The sequence below is a fragment of the Haemaphysalis longicornis genome, unplaced genomic scaffold (genome assembly GCF_048455015.1).
Source record: "Haemaphysalis longicornis isolate Haplotype H1 unplaced genomic scaffold, Haemaphysalis longicornis Haplotype H1 scaffold_6, whole genome shotgun sequence".
Lineage (NCBI taxonomy): Eukaryota > Metazoa > Arthropoda > Arachnida > Ixodida > Ixodidae > Haemaphysalis > Haemaphysalis longicornis.
The window spans coordinates 201768328-201786296 of NW_027526407.1; positions in this window are offsets into that span (position 1 = coordinate 201768328).

A 17969-nucleotide genomic window follows, 5' to 3' on the forward strand; every position below is an offset into this window, starting at 1 on the left:
AACCCCCTAAATAAAAAATAAATAAATAAATAAATAAATAAATAAATAAATAAAAGAAACTATTAAATAAATTCATAAATAAATATAATCAATAAAGAAACGCAAGGCGTAGCTAGTGGAACGAGCAAAGCTGTCAGTTTCACTGCGTGCTCGATAGCCAGATCTTTTGCAGTGCTTCCAAAGCTCGGAGATGCCTGCGTACGTGACCGGGACCCCGACAGCCATGGATACGAGTTCGGCGCCGGACCAGCAGCCCATATTGGATCGCAGTTCGGGCCGCACGGCAATTGCTGTCCCGGGAGCGCAGGAAGAAAGCGCACCGGAGAATCAATTTTGAAGGTAATAGCGCACAGAAACGGGGACAAAGAAAGGAACACACGGACAAGCGCCTTTCTGTGCGCTATTACCTTCAAAATGAATCAGTTCCAACTAGGCCGGCTCGCAGTGATGCTTCAGGAGAATCAAGCCGGCTGGGTCTTGGCGACTCAGCGTGGAAGGCGATCACCGAAGGCGAGCACCGAAGCTTCGCAGCAAGCTTCAAACAAGCCCGTCACCGGTAAGAAGACTTTTCAACCAACGAGGGCCCAGTTTGCCCGTAGAGTGAACGCAACCATCGAGAAGGCAGCACGTATGCCTAACAACATGGCACGCAGCGAGTTCAAGATCGTGGTTAGGCCTCGCGGCGGGCTGATCATCGGCAAGACCAAGCCAACGGAGCTTATCAGCGCCATTGCTAGGGCTGCCGGAGTGGAAATGCAAGCTTTTGCGGAGGACACTGCCTGTCCCAACATCGCTCAAAACATTGTTGTGATGAGCACCCCGAACGAAGAGCGGGCCAGCGCTACTCGGCGATTCGGGCCATCACCATGGAAAATCAAGTCTTTGAAGTGTTCGCGTATCACGCAGCACCGGAGAACACAGCCAAGGGTGTGATTCGAAACATTTTCATCAACGACACCCCCGAGGACATACGCCGGTATGTGCTCAACAATTTCAATACTACGGCGATTGACGCTTACCGAATTGACAACTCGGAAGCGGTCATCGTGCTGTTTCAAGGCAACAAGGTCCCGTCATACATAAAGTACGCGGGAGTGCTGATCCGGTGCTATCTGTACCGACAGCACAGAGAAGTTTGCAGAACGTGCGGGCAAATTGGACACCGAAAAGACGTCTGCCCATACCCAAACGCCCGAGTGTGTTTCGCCTGTGGCAAGCACAACCCGGGGCACAATCACGAAGAGGAGTGCAAACCGCACTGTAAACTCTGCGGAGGCCCGCACCCAACGGGCACGAAAAATTGTAAGAACAAATTCAAGACGCCGTATCTAGTCAAGAAACGGCAATGGAACCGCAAAGAGGCAGAAGAGGCGAAAGCTAAGCCTCAGCCCGCCATGAAAGTCAGGCTTTCTAGAAAGGACGAATTCCCCGAACTCGCTCCTCTCAGAAACCACCAACGTCAGCAGCGGAGCCGCAGCAGAACGCCAGCCGCTGCTGTTGCTACCCGCAACGCGGCGAACCGCGATAGGACGAGAAGCCGATCGCGCGATGGTGTGACGCGAGCCAACACGTCATGGGTCGTGGGGGCGGCAGCGGGCGGTGGCGCCAAGAAGAAGGCGCGCTCCCGCTCAAGGAGTACAAGAGGACCTCAGAACGAGATCCAACAATTGAAGAAAATGGTGCGAGAACAGCAGGACGTGATCGCCAAGTTGACCAAGCAACTAGAAGAAATCCTGCTTACAGGAAACGAGCCTACAGCAACAACACCATGTGTCCAAGGGAAGGTACCCCAACCTCCATCCCTCACGCCGAAACACCTGCAACAGCAACAACCAGAGAACAAGCCCGCCACCCCAGAGGAAGCGAGCAAAGAGTTTCTGAACATGGAAGACGAAGCCGACAGGATCTCTTCGGTATCGTCCCCAACAACACAGACTACGAGTACACCGTGCAGCATCGGCTGTGCGGTCCGCATTCGACGTATCACAGAACGCGTAGACAGGCTCGAGAAACGCGTGGACGCTCTCGAACACAGAATGAATGCCAGGTTCGACCGGCTGGAGAAGTTCCTGTTCGAGAAACTCGGAGCTCCCTCTGCAGCCACCGGCAACTACGGCAACAACGGAACGCAACAACAACAACCATGCCCACCCCAACCAAGACAAGCCTAAAGATCTGGCACTGGAACGCCAATGGCTTCCAGTGCCAAAGAGCCGTACTACAGCAACACCTGAGGTCCATGAAGTCTCCCCCTGACATTATCATGGTCCAAGAAACACACACGGAGCAAGCACCAACCTTGCCGGGATACCGCACACACGCCAGCCCTCCCAGCGCACGGGAATGCGGCACGGGAGCAGCACAGGCGGTCTGCACCTTTGTCCGCAAGGGGATCACATTCATAAAGCATGAACACTTTCTCGGCCGCAGCACGGCAATCGAGCTCTGCGCGACCGAGGTGGTGATTGGCAAGAAGAAGACTGAAACCATGCTCTTCATCAACACCTACAGCAACCCGCAACACAGGCAACAGAAATTCAAAGCCCTGTTTCATAAAGCACTGAAGACGGCCCCCAGCGACACGATAGTGATCGGCGGGGACTTTAATGCGCAGCACAAGGAACTTGGATATGGCATCACGGCAGCCAAGGGAAGGGACCTGTTGGACGATGCGACGGACGGGGGCTTCATCCTGCTCACCGACCCGGCCAACCCCTCCCGCATCGGCACATCGGTTGCCCGGGACACCAACCTTGACCTCGCATTTGTGCGGCTGCCAGATGGCAGACCCGTGCAGTAGAGGAACACGGGCCACAACCTGGGCAGCGACCACCACATTATCGAGGTAGAGATCCCCACCCTGGCAAAGGGAGGCATTGGCTACCAGAAAATCAAACACAGGCTAACGGATTGGCACCGGTTTCGTGAAACGAGCCTGGGCACCCAAATCACGGACATTGAAGACTGGGCGGAGAGGCTGGTAGAGGCAACTTCGCAGGCTACCACAGAGGTGGAAACGGAAAACACCATTCAGCGTATGGACCCTCGCCTCGCTCACATGATCGAGGCGAGACAAGCATTACAGAAGAGATGGAAGCGGCAGAGGCACAACCGCAACCTCAGAAAGAGGGTAGCGGAGCTGAACCGCAGCTTCGAAAAATACAGCAGGCAGCTCTGCGCTCAACAATGGAACGCCATCTGCAATGAAGCGGACGGGCAGTTACACGCTGGCCGAACGTGGAAGCTGCTCAAGCACCTGATGGACGAATCCAAGAGCAAAGACTACCAACAGCAAAGACTCTCACAGATTGTCTACGCTACCACCAAGCAACTCGGAGAAGAGGAGATGTGTAAACGCTTGAACGAGCGTTACCTCCCCAGCACCCCGAGCGAAACGCACATAGACTACCAGGGACCACCCAACCCTCTGCTCGACAAGGATATTGAAGAGTGGGAGGTTCGCAAGGCGGCCCAAACCCTCAACTGCAAGTCCGCAGCCGGCCCTGACCAAAACACCAACAAGGCCCTGCGAAACCTAAATGACGAGGCCATAACGGCCCTCACCAACTACTACAACAAGTGCTGGCGCGCCGGAACACTACCCAAGCAGTGGAAGGCAGCCAGAACAATCCTAATACCAAAGCCGAACAAGCCACCCGGCATTGAGAATCTGAGGCCCACCTCCTCACTTCGTGTGCGGGAAAGGTATTGGAACATGTCCTAAACAACAGGTGGCAAAGGTTCCTAGAAGACCGGAACATGTACCCGCACACGATGCTAGGGTTTCGAGAGAAGCTCAACACGCAAGACGCCATGCTGCTAATCCAGCACGAAGCCATGGACACCACCACAGTCAACACCGGGGACAACCGCGCCATCCTCGGCCTAGACCTACAGAGCGCCTTTGACAAGGTACGCCACTCTGCGATCCTGGCTCAAGTCAACAGACTGGGGCTCGGAGAGAGGACCTACAACTACATCAGGGACTTTCTGTCACACCGCACGGTGATGCTACAGATTGGAAACCTACAAATGGAAGAGCGGAAGCTGGGCAGCATCGGCACTCCGCATGGCGCAGTCATCTCGCCATTTCTCTTCAACCTGGTGATGATTGGAATCTCCGAACGCCTGAACCAGCTCCCTCAAGTCAAGTACACCATCTATGCGGACGACATTACCCTCTGGGCCCCCGGGGGTAGTGACGGCCACATTGAATCCACACTACAAGAGGCAATCGACAACATCGAAGGCTGCCTGAAAGACACGGGACTACGATGCTCTCCGCAGAAATCGGAGTTGCTGATACTACCACCGCCCGGGCGCCTCCGCAAGCGAGCAGCGGAGGACGCCAAAAAGATCACGCTGCGCACGGGGGACGGCACAGTCATACCCCACGTAAAAAGCATCAGAGTGCTCGGCATGCACATCGAAGCCAGCCGCAGCAATACAACCGCAATCGACCGCATGGTCACCAAGATTGGGATCGCAACGCGTCTCATCAAACGAATATCTACGCGCAGACAGGGAATGCGAGAAGCTAACCTGCTGCGCCTCTTGCAATCATTTGTCATGAGCCACGTTACATACGTTGGTGCGTTCCACTACTGGAAACAACAGGAGAAGGATAGGATCAATGCGGCCATCCGCAAATCCTACAAGGCAGCACTGGGGTTGCTCAACAGCACGAGTAACCAGGCCCTTGCCGAACTAGGGGTACACAACATTCTGGACGAGGTGAGTGAAGCCCAGCGGGTCTCCCAGCTCGAACGCCTCGGTTCCACCAAGACCGGCAGGGCCATCCTCCAGAGGTTGGGCCTCAACCCACCTCAAGTTGACCAACATCAAGATAGGATCGTTCCCATAGAGGACGACATCATTCGCAAGATCAAGGTGCTCCCCTTGCCGCGGAACGTCCACCCGGACAGGAACGCGGAGAGGAGAGCGGCGCGAGCCCGAGCGCTCGCCGAGGCACACAACAGTGACGAGGGGGCAGTATACGTGGATGCAGCCAAGCACCGCGACCGCCCCAACACATATGTGGTGGTGGTCGTACGAGCCACCACCGGGGAACTAATGAACGCCTGCAGCATCAAGGCCCGAACGGCCGCGCAGGCAGAGGAGGCTGCCATAGCCCTAGCGCTAGCGAGCAGCCCCACAATCACCACGGTGCTCAGCGACTCGAGGACCGCAGTAGCAAGCTATGCCAGGAACGCCGTGTGCGGGACTGCAGCGAGCCTGCTCCCCGAGCGCAAGGAGACTACAACGCACATCCGCTGGTTCCCCGCACACGTGGGGGGCATTGCGGGTGGCACCGTCAACCGCAACGAGGAGGCGGACGCCATCGCACGCGAGCTCGCGCACCGTGCGGTGCCCCCCTGCCCATCGTCTGTGGCGGAGATCATGGAGCTCCTGACCAACTACGGGGACATCCTTCACTGGCATCGTGCGGAAAGACGCGCCCTGCCCCCACCTCACCCGAGGCTCAAGAGGGGCGAAGCCGTCCTCCTCCGTCAACTACAGACTGGATCCGTGCTGACTCCAGCGCTCGCGCGCCACGTGTGCCCTGAAACTTACGAAAGTGCAGTGTGCACTGTGTGCGCGTTGGTGACTGCAGACCTGGCCCACATCATGTGGGGATGTGAAAGACACAGTGCATTGGGGAGACCAAAAGAGCTACCACCGGACATTATAGGACTCGTGAGCTCGCCCGAATACGAGCGGCAACTGCTGGCAGTCCAGCGGCTCGAGGCTGCTCTGGCCCGGCAAAGGCGAAAAGGAGACCCTCTTTCGGGAGGGGACTCGCCGAGTAGCCTGAACCGGTGCCCAGTCATAGCTTCGGGGTCTGCTTAGTACATAGACAGGGGGTGGCGAAGCCCTGCGTGGGCTGACCCACCTCCCCGCCGGAAATTTTCAATAAATGTCATTTTCTCTCTCTCTCCAGACGCGAAGGAAAGAGTGAAAGCGTTTATCGTAAAGCTGTAGACTGGGTAGTTGATATATCATAGTGAACAAATGTAGCGCAGCAGAAACACACAGGACGGAAAGAATGTGCGCTCGTCCGTATATATTCTTTCCGTCCCGTGTGTTTCTGCTACGCTACATTTGTTCACTATTGTTTATAGTAAGTTTGCAGAGCTCTTTTATCTACACAATCTCTGCAAAATGTTTTTTAGGGCAGGTCAACGGTAACAACATTAACTAAAGCGATATAAAATACTCACCGGAACACTAGGCTGCTTATGCGTGTGAATGTGAAAGTATTACTGTTTATGGCCCCAAGTTTCTTTTTATTATTTAGGTTAGGTCATTTATATATTTCAATCAGATTTTATTCTTGGCTCATAAGCCAGCAGTTTTATAACGGTAAAATGCGCACCAGTGCGCCATTTGAGTTTACACGGAAAGCAAAGCTGTGAACGGCACCCACAACGGTTACCCGTGCCACTTCACTTGAAGTCAGACATGTGGCTGTACAAAGAGTGAGACCAGAGACAAGTCAAATGAAGTTAACCATACCTTTTACTAGTTCAAAGATAAACTCGTTTCTAAGGTCAAATCAATGCGCGAATGGTGAATAGTGGTTGGTTAAGTTTAATTGATAAAGTACACTAGTGGAAAATCTTTTTATATACAGTCAAAAGAAGATCAAATTCGGTGATAAAAGATCTTAGTTCTCTTCCTTCTCTGCCACCGCCGACGGAGGCGAGGATGTCGGCGGCAAAGACGAAGAAGTGATATGCAATGCGTTAGTGTGCCCCTTTTTATTTTTAATACCTACTAGCGCTTGCGCAAGGTGCGCACGTGGCCGTAAGGCGCTGTGGGCACAGCGCGCTGTGGCCCGACCGGCCTCATGACGCTATCACGCGAAATGCAGCGATAATGCTCCGGGGTAAAGCCGCAGATTTGATCGGTGAGTACGCCGTCTGTCTCCCCAGAGCCCGCGTCCGCTCGTAGCTCAACCTTAAGGCAACGGAATCTCGCTCTGTTTCTGTATTCGCCGTGGGTTCAATTTCCGGTGGTGCCCGTATCTTGTTTTATTTGTTCGCTGGCGTTTTCTGTTGACACCAATGGTTGCGACTGAATCCCTGGGGGGGAAGCGGTTACATGTCAAAAGCTTCGCTTTAACAATTTACTCATGATTACAATACTCTCTATGTGAAATTCAGCGAAGCCCAAACTGCCATCTTCTAAACCATGGTGCAGAGCTCTTGCGTATTAGGAATGGATCATGTCATCAGCGAAGGCCCGATGGCTCCCGCTATACTCTGCCATTATCTCGCAGCGTTGCACCGCCGGGGAGCATGTCTCGCGCGGCTTCGACATACCTCTCCCCCTTAAAGTTCTGCCATACTTTCATCCTCCACTTTCCTGTTTTCTGTATCTTCGGTGGCATGTTCCTCGTCTCGGTTACAAAGAAGCCGACCCACAGGGACTTCGCAAAACGACAGAAGCGGCTGCTTAAGAGCAGCGCTCTACGATATTACCCTATGGAACTTCCGCAGTACCACCTTGTGTTTTATTTCCCTCACCGACCACCTCGTCTCTAAATAATACATCCACGCCGTAGACTTCTAGCAGGCAGGCATGTAGCCGCCTCGCCAGTGAGCAGCGCCCTGGTGCCGCCGACGACACCTCCGCCTGCCTCTTGTGGCATCGTTACTGAAGCTTCTAGCGATAGGCACCATACCTGTAGGCTCTCCATTGCCCCTTTCGTCCACTAAGCAGGCGACCGTCGGTCTACTAACGTTTTCGGTACCATCGATTGTCGCCGTGGTGCGGCATTGCGCCCCCCCTCCACCTGGGTAGCCGGTATCGGGCCAACTTATTCCCGAATCACGCATCTCTGGCGGAATCTTCTCGCTTCCTAGAAAGCAGGTAAACACGCACATTACTGGCAAGTACGCACACTTTAGGCAGGAAAATTAATGTCTCTCGATAGTAGAGAGCCTGCACGACTGCCACCTTACTTGATACCATCAAATGCCTGCACGCGCAAACGCACAGTCACTCATTTTCGCACGATGATGCGAAAAATGATGATGGTTGCATTTTAGTGGCGCAAGGAGAACTAGGGCGAAGAGCGCCAAGAACAGATGGTTATATACCACAGAATAAAGGTGAATACTAAAACTCAATTGAAGCAGAGGTAAAATAAAGACAATGGAGATATCTGGTGTAGAGGTCCAGGTTGTGAATATGCATGATACGATATAACATTCAGACATTTACCTTAAGATAAATACTGAAAAACAGGTTTGGCAGAGAACATTGGTTCATCGTTTAAGAAGTGCGATGGGAGGAGTGGGATTGCTCATCTGTAGATTTATGGAAAGTGCGTCGTGTGGTGTGAAGTGCCTTGCAAGTGATTTGTATGTGAACTGCGGATAGCGTCTCGCCGCACCTGCTGCACTGGGGTCTTGAAGATCCCGTAAGCAGATACGAGTACATTGCATGGATGGGCCCTATCTGTAGCCTACCCAAGGCGACTTCCGTGTGTCTGTTGTGCGATTCTGCTGTGTACCTTCCCAAGTGTGGCTTTATTACATACAGTGTTTTGTCGGTTTGTTAACTCCAGTGTGTTTGCCATGTTCTACGCAAGTGTTGTCTTATGCGTGGCTTTAGGTCTGTATATGGTACGGTTGTTACTTCTGCAGCGTTCCTGAGTGCAGCAGGAGCAGCCCTTTCATCTGCCAACTCGTTCCCAGCGATACCAACGTGTCCTGGGACCCAGAAGAGGAGCAGATCACGCTTTTGTGCATATACGGACATGATAGTGATGAATACAAGAATAACTATGTGGTTTTTGGGAAGACTTGTGCAATAATAGTGCGCGAACAACGCTCAAAGTATGTGTATAGATGGCATCCTTGGGAATTTGATTTTCAATAATGTGTCGTACAATCAGTAAATTTCCATAGGCTTCTGCTGAAAAAATTGTTGTGTGCACGCTCATGGTTCTGGCTGCATTGAAATTCGGACCATGAGAAGCGCCCAACACTATAGTGGAGGTTTTAGACATGTTTACTGTAAAATTGTGCACATGTGTATTTAAAATACAAAGAAAGAAGGTACTGCAGTATTGCAGCTCGTGTACCTGATTTTTGTCAGGTTTCATTAAAAAAGGCCGCAGCACTCAGGACGAACTTTCCAAGGAGGTAAAATGTCTGTAAAGTAGGACCTGTACACATCTAAAAACGAAGGGTTGATATCCGAGGCTCGATCTCTCACTCGAAGTGAAAAGGGCAGATGAACGGATCGGGGATTTACAAACAGCAGAGATGTGGATGTATTGTTAAAAACAGGTCAAAAAGGATGATTATTCAGCGATAAAATTTTAATAGCACAAAGCAAGTTTATGTGCTGTCGGCGTCAAATTAAACGCCAACACAAAAATATCAACGAGAACGTGCAAAATTGAAAAATAGTGTTCGTAGAGTTCATATAATGGCTTGAAATTGGTATGTTTGGAAATCTATTTTTCCCAACTTTGTTTGTATAACTAAGCCACGCGTCATTTTCGCTTGCACGGAAAGAAATCGTGCTATTTGTGTGTTCATTTTCTTATTTTCGTGTTTGCGTTTCATTTGACGCCGATAGTACTTTCGTTGGCTCTCAAGGCTCCACTTATTTCACTCAACATACAGACTCTCGGCAGGGCTAGTGCGAAAAGCACCCGAAGCGAGACAAACCCCCAAGTGTAGCACTGGGTCAAGCATTTGCAACGCTGTTTTAGTCGCTGACCCATACACCACAATCTCATAGTCCACACTAGACCCAGCCAAAGCAGTATACAACCACAGCACTTCTTTATTGGAACCTTACGATTGGTGGGAGAGAACCTTAATGATTTTCACTGTTTTGATACATTTGTGCTTAATTTGCTTATGTGGAAAATTAACGTAAGTTTGTGTTTTAACACAACACCCAAGAACTTGTGCTCCTTATTCAAAGCAAGCGACACGTTATTAAGAGTATTGTCTGAGTCCGGATGGACCCCGCGCTTTCTGGAGAACACAATGCACGAACGTTTTGCAGAATTCAATATAAAACCATTCTTGTTTGCCCAGCCGGCAAGCTTCTTGACACCAAGCTGGAATTGACGTTCGCAGATTGACATATTGCATGATTTAGAGGATATCTGCACGTCCTCTATGCATGATTTAGAGGATATCTGCACGTCCTCTACATATGGAGAATAAGAAATTGAAGGTGGCAATGCCTTTCCAAGAGAGATCATCTTAATTATGAAGAGAGTGCAGCTCAACACTAAACCTTGCGGCACGCCATTTTCTTGCACGTGAACCTTAACGAGTGTACAAGCAACTCTCACTCGAAATAATCTGTTTGACAAGTAACTAACAAGAATGTTTAACATGTTACCCGAAACACTGAATGACTTGAGGTCACTAAGGATCCCATAATGTCAAGAGGGGTCGGAGGCCTTCTTGAGGTCGAAAAACACAGTTAAACAATACTGCTTATGCACGAAGGCATCCTTGATGTCCGAGTCAAGTGCTACCATCTGATCGTTAGTCGATCACCCCACCGTGAAGCCTGCCCGCCAGCTCTCGAGAAGACCCTTGTACTCCATTAGGTACACGAACCTGCGATTGATACTCTTCTCGAAGAGCTTGCACAGGCAGATCGTCAGAGCTATAGGACGGTAACTTGAGAGAGACGACAGGTTTTCCTCCTTCAAGAAATCCGCTACTATGGCTTCCCTCCAAGACTTGGGATTGTGCCCCGAAAGCCATATTTTTCTATATAGATGTAGAAGTGTTGCAATTGTGTCTGCATGTAGGTGTTGTAACATTGTGTATGTGATGTTGTTTGGGCCTGGAGCTGAGGTTTACACGGGCTCACACCAGCCCTCAGCAAATATTCTCCCACACCCCAGCTCATGTAGTCCCACACAGCTCATGTAGTCCCTCAGCCCACAACCCACTCAAGACATGGAAGGAGACTTGCAGGATCAATAGCCAAGTCAAGATTTGAGTGTGTATTGTGTCGTAAGTTATGGTATGTAGGCTGTTTTTCTTGAACCGGCATGCTCCCGAAGATGTTAGGAATTTCTCTATCACGCGACCTCGGACATCCGTACGAGAAGAGCACCAAAGACAATTGTGCGCATTAGGGTTGCATATTAGAATGAAAGTTTCAGATAACTGATCAACAAGACCCTCGAAATCTGAGCGCGAGAGATGGAAGTATGGTGGGATGTAAAGAAAGCATAGTGTTATAAGCGTATTAAAGATTATGGTTCGAATGGCCACAGCCTCTAGGATGGTCTGTAGTTGGACAGTGTGGCTTGCCAAGGATTTTCGTGCAATGATGGCAACACCACCTGGGGATGTGCCTCCACCATCTCTGTCCTTCCTAAATACCATGTAACTATTCAAAAAATGTGTGCCTGGAGTTTAAATTGGTTTGTAGGAGACACAACGCACATGGCTGATTGGAAAGCAAGAACTTATAGACAACATCAAGATTTTAAGGCTTCTGCCCTTCCACTGCATTGTTTTCTCTTCCCATTATTGACGTTTAGAGCTACTGTAATGTGTGCGTTTTTATGTGTCGACTTTGAGAGCTTGAACTCTTGGTAGGCGTTTTTTGACCTTCTCAACTGACCTGGACGCCAGGGCCCGTTCCTTCCGCTTGTGCATGCCGAAACGGCTCGACGTCCATGTCGTTATCTGAAGGCAAGGTGGTGCCCAGCGAACTGGGCCTCCTAGACTTCGTGCCCTTTAGGGCGTCCTTTGCCTGCGCTACCACTGCCGAGGGCGTGGGAGGACCACAGATGGCACAGGCAGTAAGGTGGAGCAGGGGGTCACTGCGGCTGCCTCCGTCAACATCTCCTGCATGACCTCGCGTGTGTTTTAGGCCGGTGGAGAGGTTGCCGTGGATACAGCGGCATCCCCAACCGACATGGTTGCCACTACAGCCGCTGCTGCCTCAACGTGCTGTGCGTAGGCTGCTTGGGCTGCCCAAGGCAGCCCGATGGGGGGCGGCGGCGGGACCAAGTTCCACTCGCGGTACTGGGTCCCCGCCAAAACCAGACACCGCTCCGCCCCCCGGGTGAGCTTCGTCGGTGTACCTCTCCAAAGGGAAAGCCGCGCCTCTGTGAAGATGATGTTCTCTGTTACTTTCACGTTGATTGTTTTCTTTTCGTGTTGGAATTTCTGACATTTGCATAAGTATGCCGCGTGCGGTCCCCCGCCGTTAACACAAGTGAAGGGGGTGGATTTGCAATTATCTCCCGGGTAGCCCTGTGCGGCGCATTTGGCACAGGTCGTTTTGTCGCGGCAAGAGTTTGTATCGTACCCGAACCGCTGGGATTTGAAGCAGCGGCGCGCGTTTGGTATGTACGGTCAGACTGGACATCGTATAAAGCCTGCATTGACCGACTCGGGGAACGTTGAGCAGCCAAATGTCACGATCAAGCGTTCTGTACGGATAAGTGGCTGTAGTTAGAAACCGCCTTCGTGTAATTTCATGTCTATGCTTTAAATACATAGTCATCGCTATGGCGTTTCTATTGTGGTCCATACTTGTCAATTTTTACAAACCGGTATAAAACTATAGTGGGTAGTTTCCAGTCCTCTCTTGAACGACTCATGAAGTTCTCTGTCGAAACACAAAGAACCTGTACAGGTTTCGCCATCTCTCACCAAAGTTTGTAAATATTCTTTCATGATGGTCACCTGTGGATCGTCATTCACATCAGGATCCATGATTTGTAGGCACAGAAAAACATGTGTTTAAGCCGCAGAAAATAAACGAAACAAAAAAAATGTAACATAGGTGGCATTTTCTCATTTCAGAAAGCCGTGAGCTGTAGCTGCTTGGCTTGTTTGGCCAAATTTTCTTCAATTTTAGGCATCAACCCCCACTTGCATTGATTCGTGAACGGGAAATGGGGCATTCCTAGTAACGCTAGGCATCTTGACGCGAGGTTGTGTGTGGAGCAGAGAGCTGCACAAAAGTAACTGTTGTAAGGGTATTGGCTGGGATAGTTGTGGAATAGAATGGAGGTGTCGTAAAAGCGCCCACGTAAAGTTTCGAGACAGGCGAGTTAGATTGTATAGTGGGGAAGTGCTTGTGAATGTACGTGTAACGCGAGGGAATGATTTGGACAGAAGTGGGTGGGGTGGTGTCGTCCCATAACCACGGGAACGCCCTCAAACGGGCAGCGGCGTGAGCCACATCTTTCCCGTGGTGCAGGCGAGATTAGGTGTCCAAATTATTTGGTAATGTACTTATATTACAAGAATCGTTAGGCGGCACTATACGTTTCTCGTTACAAAGCGCGGAAGCAACGTAATATGCCGCTTTGTTTTTATTTGTTAACGCCGAAGCAATCTCCGCCGCGCACGTTCACCGTGGATGCGGCCAAGAGCAGAAAACACCAAATGGAAATTTTCCTTTTCTTGTTTTTTTTTTCACGTCCCGGGCCTCTGCGACGTAGAAGCTCCTCCCACGAGCTATGAACCTGGAAAAATTGAAAGATTTTTACTCAATGGGAATGATGTCGGAAGGGCAGAGCAGTGATTGAAGAGCATAATTTGCTACGATCCGATAAAATGTACGAGTTTCGCCAAATGTTCAAGTTTTCATCAACCAAAATTGTTAATTACCTCTCCTTTCTGGCATCGTTACAACCTTACTCACAGGCTGTCAAAACTCGCTGCACCGATATATGGGCGGTACCACACTTCCGTAGAAATTACAAGTTTCAATCATTAGCTCATAATATTCCCATGACTCTAAACAAACACCAAGAAACTACTGGATACAGCAGGAGGCAGCTTCGAAAATACATGGTGCAATTGTAACAAAAAAAGATATCTGGGGTGTTCAGTCATTATTGTATCTAGTTTGCATGTTGGACCTGACTGTTATGTACAGTGTGCCTGTACAGTATGTTGTACATCATGTTTGTTTCTGCTTTCGTAGTTGTTGCATTGTGATTATGTATGGTGTATATGAATTTTCTGCGTGAGAATGAATCTAAATTTTGAATTCTTCTGATCCAGTCAAAAAGTTCGTTTCTTTTCCTTTCTTCCCGAAATATGTTTCTTTATGAAATATTTTTGTGAATTTTGAGCAAAAACGTCTTATTCCTGCTGTATTTATTTAACTTGTCTGCTGTGTCTTGTAACGGCTTCCTGGCATTTGTCAAGCTGTTTCAAGCAGCTTTTAGCCAGGAAATAATCCAGTTGATTCTGGGAAAAATAAACTTGAATTGAATTGAATTAAAAAAATTCACAAGAACTGGCAGTAGTGGCGCTATGCGCTTACTACCACCACCAACAACGCTCTTCGCTGCCCTGTCTTATTCCTGCCTTGATGAATGAAGCAGAGGTTTGTGCAGTGCAATTAAAAATTCCCGTCTTCGAAGTGCTCGCGCAGCGCCTGCATGAAACTGCGTTACGGAAGTTCTGGTCTTTTTTTCTTGCTTTTCCTCCCTCCCATGCAAACGCCGACGGCGTCGCCTTACTGTGCAGTTTGGAATGAACCAAATGTTTGTTGCACTGCCACTTTTACCGCTGAATATTGTCAAAACCAGCACAACGAGCGTCCCTACGTAAAGGAGTGTGGGCGCTGCCGGTAATTACGTATGTTTTGCTTGAAATCTACATGCAGTTTTTTTTGTGCTAGAGAACGGGGAGATGTATGACAAGCGCCACCGCTATCAGAGTGTCGAACAGTTATAGCTATGTAAACCGCTTGGTTTTAAAAGCCTGTGTGGGACGCCACGTCGACAGGCCGCCATAGCGCTCTACTTGGGTCCAGCCAGCGAGCTTCGAAGACAAGGCAAGCCCCTAAAGTGCTCTAGACTTCAAAGAGCCTCCAGGAGTGGTCGCGGGGTAGTGGAAGAGAGGCGCGGTGCAGTTGCAAGGGAGAGCTCGCGTGTTTTATGGGATTGAGTGTGCTTGGTTATGACATAACCTCTGATCAGGAGGTTGTGTTCTCGAAGAGAAGTAACCTGTGTACACAGCCAGCGGCGGTAATGTCTGGTCTGCTGTCGAGATAGGCCTAAGTTGGCGGAAGCAGCCCAAAGAACTTGGAGGTTTCGTGAGTCCTTGGGACATTACGATTCTCGCCCAAAATCTTTCGGCTTTTGTATTTATTTTTAATTTTGGCACTGAATGAATTACTTCAACTCAGGCAGCTACGGCACACTTACTATTAGACAAATATGGATAATATTCTAAAACGCAGTACTAGCAGGACGTTAGCATCACTAGAAACGGCAATAATGCAGAACATCATTAGTAACGTCCAGCACGATCGCACTAGTGCTTTCCAAACGTCTGTAAATCTTTGGGCTAATTGGTTTCGGTAAATATGCCAACAGAGAACACTGTAGTTTACAATGAACGGATGTGCAATAAAGGAAACGAACCGCAGATCACTCGTTTTCTTTGTTTCCTTTGCTGTGGCTACTACCATCGCAAACCTCAGCGGTAATAGTTTATACATGCATTCAATAGATCTGTCAGTCAAAACAGTTGGTCACAGGAACTCAACAACGAAATTTCGGATAGTTGGGGATACGACTTTGACATGATAAAAAGCCGTTGAACTCGTGAATTCAGTTAAACTGTCGAACCAAGTTCAAGGCGTGGTTAATTCAGGTGTTAAAGGGCCAAAATTCACCTTTGAATTAGCCGAAGAAATATGCCTTCAGTTTCTCGATATCAGTATCCTTTTTTACGAGGGTCAGGTATGATTGAGATACCACGCCCGGCTGATAAAAGTGGTCCTTAACTGCGATTCTTCTCTTTCAAAGATTTTGAGAGGGGGTATCGCCAAAAAAATTGCACCATCTTCCCGCAAGGGTAACCCTGAGTAGTATGCGAAGCAGGCAGGGGGTCGATTCAAGTGCTCAGTAGTTTTCAGTGTCGTTTCCTTTAGGTTGAGGTGCTTAGGCACCGTTATATTTACCATTTGATTTCCATGGCAACTACCACTTTTTTCACGTATCGGAACAACGAAATGGAAATTCCTTTGAGCCCATTGCTGTTTCGCATACTACTCAGGGTTCGCCTACTGGAAGATTGGAGGGGGTTGGCAGGTGTTAGATTGGAGAGGCATTAAAGAGAGAGAGAGAGACGCGTTGTATGTGGTATAAGTTTGTCTTTATTTAAGTATTATCATCATCATGTTCAACGTAGCTGTGGTTGGCGTTCCGCTTTGAATATGACCACCTTATGGTCTGTGAAATCTATAGTCTAGGGCTGTTGTAGTGAATGAACACTGAAGTTGCTCAAGATGAGATCGATGCACGTTCCCCTGGTGGTTGTGGGCTGCTTGTAATCACGGCCCGCCGAGACTCGCGTACACACGCCGCTGGCGACGACGACGAAACGTCGAAGGCGCGTGAAGCGTGCTCGTCTCGTGGCGGCCCAGGAATACAGCGGCAACACTGTCGCTCCAGGAGCCCTTCAACGGGAAGCCTGCTCGTCTTGCACCGGCGCAGGAAGACACCGGCAACAGTGTCGCTCCAGTAGCCATAGAAGGGACCGGGCGTTCAGCAAGCCGAGAATGTGTAGTGGGGGTGTGGACGGCGCAACAACGACAACGACAAAGGAGGGACATAGCCCCGACCATGATATGCTTCGCATCTAAAACATCATGCGCGCTTCTATCAAAATATCCTTTGACCCCCAAGTTGCGTCTAGACTTCAGTTCAGAGCTCGTCGCCGGCTAGTGCTGGTTTTTCTGCAGAATTTTTGGCTTCCATAGAAGGAAGCCTGATCAAAGATGCCAATTTAGGGAGCCAGGCAAGTCATATTCAACCTTAACGCAAGAAGGCGCGGCCTGTGGTGGGGAGATACATAAACAACCTGTCCCACCGCCTCAAAAAAAAAGGCGGGAAGATGCGGCACCCAGGTTGTTTTTCGGCGCCAGGCAAGCTTGCGCGCATGTGCAAAATTGTGAATAAAAAAAGGTGGAAAGGCTGGCTGGCCAACAAAGCACACCACATGCTTCGTCAAATTGGAGGTCCCCCGCCGCGGTGACTTAGCCGTTTTATCTTCTGTGAGAGAGGGATGCTATCCCTCTCCTTTGTTTTCTTCTTCCGTTTTCTGAATCTTTTTCTTTAAGGGGGGGAGGGGAAGCATAATCAATTATGATGGTTTGCGCGGGTTTCGTCTCCACTCGAGTAAGGTGAGCCTAATAATATATGCGGATGACGTGGCTATATTCTCTGAGAGAAAGGAGAGCATCAGCAAAGCAATAATGACATCAAAGAAATTTCGTCGCGTTACAAAGAGTTCTGGTTATTGGGCAAAGTTTGTGGTTTTTTTTCATGGGAGCACCATTAGTGTTTGAAAAGGTGTCTTGGTCCCGCGCACCAGTGCATTACCATAAAGTTTCCCTGGACAGCTATCAGTATAGCCGCGAGTTCTGGGAAGCCGAAACGGTGAGGCTGAGCGAAAAGTCTACTAAGTGGGGGTGTCAAGTTTGTCTGTTTTCGCACGCGCCACAGTGTGAAACCTTTTTTCTGTAGCAAACTGTAGAACGGGATGCAAGTCGTTCATTCTTCGCGAGTTCAAATCAGAAAATACATGGTGTGTTTGCCGTGTTGATTTCGGGTTCAGTTTGGGAGCGTTCAAATAGCACCAATCTTTTTCGCAGAGTTATGGAGAGCGGGATTGGGTTGTGTCACGTGTATATTCGCCATATTGTTAGCCGGTTTTTCTTTTTACGGGATACCATTGAACCTTTTCTGCGAACATTTCTACACTGTGTGCTGTCAAAAGCCGGGCCAACGTATACGATGGGATTTCGGTAAACAAGAATAGGTTAAACTGAACTACCGTTTAAATAAAACAAATGCTTCACAATTGGTTGGTTTTCTATTAAGCCTATGTGAAAAAAAAATCGTTATTTGGAACTCCAATTTTTCGACCACCGCATCAAAGGAACTGACAACATACTCGTAACCGCAGCTGTTTCGGCAA